The sequence below is a fragment of the Pan troglodytes genome, chromosome 7 (assembly GCF_028858775.2).
Source record: "Pan troglodytes isolate AG18354 chromosome 7, NHGRI_mPanTro3-v2.0_pri, whole genome shotgun sequence".
Lineage (NCBI taxonomy): Eukaryota > Metazoa > Chordata > Mammalia > Primates > Hominidae > Pan > Pan troglodytes.
In genome coordinates, this window is record NC_072405.2 from 15,030,342 (window position 1) to 15,037,694 (window position 7,353).

General features: G+C 44.1%; 1 non-coding gene across 1 annotated transcript; it reads left to right on the forward strand.

Moving 5' to 3' along the window:
• Nucleotides 1–450: 450 nt before the first annotated feature.
• Nucleotides 451–561, forward strand: MIR4660 (microRNA mir-4660). The gene has a single exon (NR_106622.1). It is a non-coding gene; the product is annotated as a microRNA mir-4660 (primary transcript).
• Nucleotides 562–7,353: the final 6,792 nt, after the last annotated feature.

Consider the following 7,353-nt stretch of genomic DNA (forward strand, 5'->3'; position numbering starts at 1 on the left):
AAACGAAAGTCAACTCTCTTGTCCAAGGCCACAAAGCCAGTAAGTAGGAAAGCCAAGACTTGAACCTAGGTCCCCCAGACTCTGCAGCCTTTCTTGCATTGTCCTCTGGGAAGGGCCACAACCACCTGAGTGAAGAAAAACAAAGCCCAGTCTTTCTCTAAAGCAACTGTGCTCAACCTTGTCTGTGTACTGGAGTCATCGAGGAAGCTGCGACCAGCGCAGACGCTGGGCTGTCATCTCTGGAGGCACTGATTTGCTTCATCGATCTGAGAGCAGCTTGGGCATAGGGATTTGTTTTTTTTAAGATTGAAAATCACTGCATTAGAGAAGCAGTGATGAGAATTCAGTAATTCGAATTACATGTCAGCACTGATGTGAGGGTTCAAGATAGGAATTTCCCTCCTGGCACATTACTCAACTGATGGTTTAAAAAGCGTCCTTAAGAAGAAGAAAGACAGCCAAACTCCTCCTGCAGCTCTGGTGGAAAATGGAGAAGACTTTTCCTTTCCTCCATCTCCCCCAGGGCCTGGTGGAGTAAGGCGTTGCCCAGCTATAAACTGTGGTCACTTTTCTGGTGGGGCCAGCAGATAACAGCTGATGTGTGAAGGAGGCAGGGAAGGACATGGGGAAAAGGTCCAGTGGAAATCAAAGCCCATTGTCATAATTCTGTCCTTTGTTTTGAGACAGGATCTTGCTCTGTTGTCTAGGCTGGAGTGCAGTGGTGCAATCATAGTTGACTGCAGCCTCAATCTCCCTAGCTCAGGTGATCCTCCCACCTCAGCTTCCCGAGTAGCTGGGACCACAGGTACGTGCCCCTGGCTAATTATTATTATTTTTATTTTTAGTGGAGATGGGGTCTTGCTATGTTGCCCAGGCTGGTCTTGAACTCCTGGGCTCAAAAAATCCTCTCACCTCAGCCTCCCAAAGTGCTGGGATTACAGGCGTGAGCCACCACGCTCGGCCATCATTCTGTTCTTTATGCACCCAGTCCAGGACCAAGATAGGTGGAGGTGAGCGAGATGTAAATGCAGCCGTCCACATAAATAATGTTTGAATGCCATCTTTACAAAGGGCAGCTGGGCGCAGTGGCTTACACCTGTAATTCCAGCACTTTGGGAGGTCGAGGTGGGCGGATCACCTGAGGTCAGGAGTTCCCAAGCCTGGCCAACTTGGTGAAACCCCGTCTCTACTAAAAATACAAAAATTTGCCCGGCGTGGTGGCGGGAGCCTATAATCCCAGCTAGTCAGGAGACTGAGGCAGGAGAATCGCTTGAACTGAGGAGGCAGAGCTTGCAGTGAGCCGAGAGCACGCCACTGTACTCCAACCTGGACGACAGAGTGAGATTCCGTCTCCCAAAAAAAAAAAAAAAAAAAAAAGGGCAACATTAATGCAAAAAAATTAATGGTGAAAAAAAAGGTCAAGTATTGAAATATGGATAGCATCTGACAGGGCTGCTGAGGTTGGGGTGAAGGGAGTGAGGGGAATCCTGCAACTAGACCTTTGGATGTTGTCTTTATTTGAATTTTGTGGATTTTTTGGCATTAATTTTGACTTTTAAAAAAAAAGCATGAAAATATTATTTTTCTTAAATTGTGTGCCTAACTGTGAGTCCCAATAAATATTTCCTTTAGGAATTACTTAAAGGAGTTAAACAACTTTTGAGTTGTTGATCCTTCTGCATTAAGGGAGGGGACATCTCAGAAGCATGCCCTTTGAAAAGTATCAGAATGCTAGGCATCCTCCTGTACCTCCCACAACCCCCGCAAAAAAGAATACTAGCCCTCCCAAAGGCCGGATGGGATTTCTGCATCAAAGAGAAGACATCAGCGGAGAGATAACCTAGTCATTCAGAGGCCGCAGGTGAGGAGAGAGGGACAGTGGACAGCCATGCCCAGAGAAGGCAATTTGAGTGCATGACCATCAGCCCATGCCAAGGGCAGCCTGCAGAGTTCCTCCCTCTGTTGATTCATTTGGCTAGGATGAGTTCTAGACCTGAACACGTCCTCCACATCATACAGGATTACCCACTGTCACCTTGGTAAATTAACCTGTTTAACCTTCGGCTCCCTCGTCTGTAAGATAGAACTAATACTATACCCCTCACAGTGATGTTTTAAGGATAAGTGAGGTAGAATATATATAAAGCACTTTACAGAGTGCCTGGTACATTCTAAGTGGTCAAAAAAAAAAAAAAAGATAGCTATTTTCGCCTTACTATTACATTTTCTAGGTCAAGGCTGGGCGCAGTGCCTCACACCTATAATTCTAGCACTTTGGGAGGTGGGGGCTGGTGGATCACTTGAGGTCAGGAGTTCAAGACCACCCTGGCCAACATGGTGAAACCCCATCTCTACTAAAAATACAAAATTAGCTGAGCGTGGTGGCACATGCCTGTAATTCCAGCTACTTGGGAGACTGAGGCAGGAGAATCACTTGAACCTAGGAGGTCGATGTTGCAGTGAGCTGAGACGGCGCCATTACACTCCAGCCTGGGAAACAAGAGTGAAACTCCATCTCAAAAAAAAAAAAAAAAACCAAAAAACAATTATAGGTCTGTTCTTGAAGCTAGAACAGAAAAAAAGATTTTCTAGGTCTATTCCTGCCTGAGTCCTCATTGGGAACGTTTCACTGCTCACTGATAAGTCACCAGAGCGTAGGCCAAGCCAGTGAGCTTTGATGCATATTAATATAAAATGTGGGAAATTGTCACTAAAATGAGTCAGAGTTACGGAAGGAATGGAGAAGCCTGGATTCCGGTCTCAGCTTCAGGAGTTGTTAGCTGTGGGAACTTAGGTCTATCCCACCACAACTTCGGGCCTCTTCCTTCTTTATGCAATAAAAATAACAACATCATTCCTATTGCTCTTCTGCTGTGGGGACCAAAGAGATAATAAGGTGCAAAAGTGACTCAGGGCAGCACCTTTGGATGGAAATGAGCTTTGTTAAGGTGTTGTTCTTTCAGTGGGCTCATTTCTTTGCCTGGGCTGGTTCATCTGGTTCTGATCCTGAACTTAATGATCTTTGGAGGTAGATTCTTTATTCTGGACATTAAAATGATAGCAGAAAGAATTAGCTGAAAGTAACCAATTATTATTTAAAGTAGGTATGATAGATATTAGTTCTGGTATTAATTATATTACTTTCCCATAGGGAATTGGAGGTATATATGAATATATATATGTATATATAGATGAATATATATATATATATATGAAAAGGAGTTTATTTCTTACACTATGGTGGCTGAGAAGTCCATGGTTGAGGGACTGCATCTGGTGAGGGCCTTGTTGCTGGTGGGGACTCTGTGGAGTCCTGAGGTGGCTCACAGCATCACATGGTGAGGGGGCTGAAACTGCTAACATGCTCAAATTGGAGGTGTTTTTAAGAAGCATGACTAAGGGCTGGGCATGGTAGCTCATGCCTGTAATCTCAGCATTTTGGAAGGCTGAGGCAAGCAGATCGCTTGAGGTCAGGAGTTCGAGACCAGCCTGGCCAACATGGTGAAAGCACATCTCTACTAAAAATACAAAAATAAGCAGGGCATGGTAGCATGCACCTGTAGTTCCAGCTACTTGGGAGGCTAAGGTGGAAGGATCACTTGAACCCAGGAGGCAGATGTTGCAGTGAGCCGAGACTGTACCACTGCACTCCAGGCTGGGTGACAGAGTTGAGACCCTGTCTCAAAAAAAAAAAAAAAAGAAGCAGACTAAGGGAAACGCCTTCCTCTTGGTCCTGCCTAGAACCACTTCTTTTGTTTTTCTGAGTTTGTATGTTTAGATCTTTGTAAGTGTCCTATGTAGTTATACATTTTCCTTGATTATGAGTTTGAACACTTCCTTTTCTCAAGCGAATGCACTCACTTATGAGAATTTTCAGTCATTTGGACTATAATTGCTTAAACTTCAGACTGTAGCTGCAGAGTCATTTTGTAGCCATCCTTAGAGAGTGAGTATGGTGTAAGGATTGAGAGCCCAGGCTCAGATGCCATGCCACTAAATAAGTGACCTTGCTCTGTTAAACGGGGGCATGCCAGCCCAGATCTCATAGGGTCGTAGTGAGAAATGAAAGAATTAATGTTTATAAAGTGCTTAAAATAGTGTTTAGTGAATAATAACCCCTCAATAAATGTTAGCCATTATTGTACTGACCCTATTTGTGTTAGCTCTTATTACACGGGTCTGCACAAGGATGAAACTTGGGGCTTATCCTCTATGGGACGTTTTCTGTGAGTTTCAGCTACTGCTCCTAGTACACTTCCTGGCAGTGTTTTTGTCTCTGTGTTATATTTCTCTGCTTTCTTCCATTCTTCCGTGTCCATGGAAAGGACTAGATATACTTTTTTTTTTTTCCAATAAATCCCCTTTAAGCAAAATTGAGTCAGGTGTCTCTTGCTACCAAAAGAACTGGACAAACTCCACTAGTTTGAGAACAGTCACCTCCTATTCTTGTGCTGATTGGTTGAACTCTTCTAGAGCACTGAGTCTTCTGGGATTCTGGCAAGGTACTGTCACTGACACCAGCAGCATTCTGGGTAAGCAGCATATACCACTATTACCCGTGAACGAATCAAGGAACATGCTAAGTGCACACATATGAAGGGACATCTTTTGCACACAGAACTGGGGCACAGTTGGCAAGGAGTTTAAATATGTTAACTTCAGGATACATTTAGGGAAACTGCAATCAAGAGATTTACCCAGAAAACACATTTCAGAACTATGGTATAATAAAAAATATGTTTGGTCTTTATCCCTGACTCCTGGCACTGAGCATCAAAGACCCTTGGAAATTTCCGAGTGGTTCAAATGTCTGTTGTTATTCATGAATCCTTTCTGATCATAACTAAGTTTATGCTATTGAGGTGAATCAAGGTGGGCCCTTAAATAGTTTCAGGAGAGAGGCTGGCCACACTACAAAGACCAAGCTTATGATTAGAGGGTTGGAACTTTTGGCTCCACCCCTCAACCTCTGGAGAGAAGAGGGGAACTGGAGATTGAGTTCAATCACTAGTGGCTAATGATTTATTTATTTTTGTTTTTGTTTTTGTTTGAGACGGAGTCTTGCTCTGTCACCCAGGCTGGAGTGCAATGGCGCAATCTCAGCAGACTGCAACCTCTGCCTCCCGGGTTCAAGAGATTCTCCTGCCTCAGCCTCCAGAATAGCTGGGACCACAGGCATGCACTACCACACCTGGCTAATTTTCATATTTTTAGTAGAGATGGGGTTTTGCCATGTTGGCCCCACTGGTCTCGAACTCCTGACCTCAAGTGGTCCGCCTGCCTTGGCCTCTCAAATTGCTGGGATTATAGGCAAGAGCCACCGCACCCAGCCAGCGGCTAATGATTTAACTGATCATGCCTAAATCATGACACCTCAATAAAAACTCTTGAGCAACAAGCTTCCAGGAGCTTCTGGGTTGGTGAGCTCATGATGTGCTGGGAGGATGGCATGCCCAGAGAGGGAACGGAAGCTCCACACCCCAGCCACTAGCCCCATACCTCGTCCTATGCGTCTCTTCCATTTGGCTGTTCTTGAGTGGTATCCTTTATGGGAAACTGTATGTGAATCATCAATACAGTGCTTTGTTGAGTTCTATGAGTCACTGTAGTCTGTTAATGAACCTGAAGCAGTCATGGAAACTCCTGAATTTATAGTCAGCCAGGTAGAAGTGCAGGTAGCCTGGGGACCCCACTGGCCCTGGACGTTTTGTGGAACTGAGGCCTTGATTTGTGGGATATGACAGTAACTCCAGATAGTACCAGAATTGAACTGTAGGACACCCAGTGAATGTTAGAGAATTGATGTTGAAACCATAAGAACTTTGGAGGAACTGATTGTAAGAATTCTCTTCTGAAAAGCAGGCAAGTCCTCTATTGCCTCCAGAGAACCATGTTGAAATCATTGATAACAGTATAGTATTCTATTTCTCTGCTTTCTTCCTCTCTTTGGTGGTTTTCAACAGATTGTTTGGAAGTGAAAGGAAATACATCTGTGACGGTGGGGTAAACAACACCCTGTGGCATTCAAAGTTCTAAGGCCTGATAGGCTATGGGGTGTGATCACGAACTCCCATTTCCACATTCACATATGAAGTTGACCAGACTTGTGATTTATTCTGCTGAAATTCCCCAGAGATGGTCCAACTCTTTTACCATGGAAAAGCAACATCAGGGGATTGCGTACATTAAAGGTGATATAAATTGTAGTGGGAATGGTGTTTTAGAGCACATTTTAAATAACCTATTTTGGACTCATGGCAGGCTCCCATTAGAAAACAGTTGTGAGGGCTAAATTATCCCCATCAAAATACATCAGTTATGTACCCACTTCGTCCTATTCGGCTGCACTTTTTTGTAGGATTCAGCTTTCCTTTTCTACAAATACATTTCTTCTCTTTTTTATACTTCTTACATTTTTGTTTCTATTCTTTATGTAATTGGAGTGAGGATTGTAGCGACAGAAAGGGGATGATCCCTTTCCTCCGCATCGTAAGGCTCACGGCTGACACCCCTACAACAAAAAGAAAGGAAAAAAGCACAACAAATTTGATTCTAGTTTTATGTGGCACAGGAGGCTTCAGGATAAAGACCCAAAGACCCAGAGTAAACTATCCATGTTTACATTTAGGTTCAAGGAAGCAGGGACAGCCACGTAGAAACGTGATTGGGCCAGGCACCATGGCCCACGCCTGTGATCCCAGCACTTTGGGAGGCCAAGGGGGGCGGATCACTTGAGGCCAAGAGTTTGAGATCAGGCTGTCCAACATGACAAAACCCCATTTCTACTAAAAATACAAAAATTAGCCAGGCGCAGTGGCGGCAGGCACCTGTAATCCCAGCTAGTCAGGAGGCTGAGACAGGAGACTTGGTTGAACCCAGGGTGTCAAGGCTGCAGTGGGCAGAGATCGTGCCATTGCACTCCAGCCTGGGTGACAAAGCAAGACTCTGTCTCAAAAATAAACAATAAATAAATAAAATCAACACATAATAAATAGAAATGTGATTGGACAAAAAGGGTATGAACTGGTAAAAGAAAAACTTCAGCTGAATTAAATTTAACAGAGTTTAATTGAGTAAACTACAATTCGCGAATCAGCAGCTGCCTGAGCCAGAGTAGGCTCAGAGACGCCAGCACAGCCCCGTGGTGGAAGATTTGTGGACAGAAAAAAGGGAGTGACATACAGAAAACGGAAGTGAGGCACAGAAACAGGCAGATTGGTTATAGGTTAGTGTTTGCGTTATTTGAATGCAATTTAAACAGTTGGCCACATTTGATTGGCCAAAACTCAGTGATTGGCACAAGAGAAGACTACAGTCTATTTACAACTCCATTTAGGTTATAGTTCATGATGT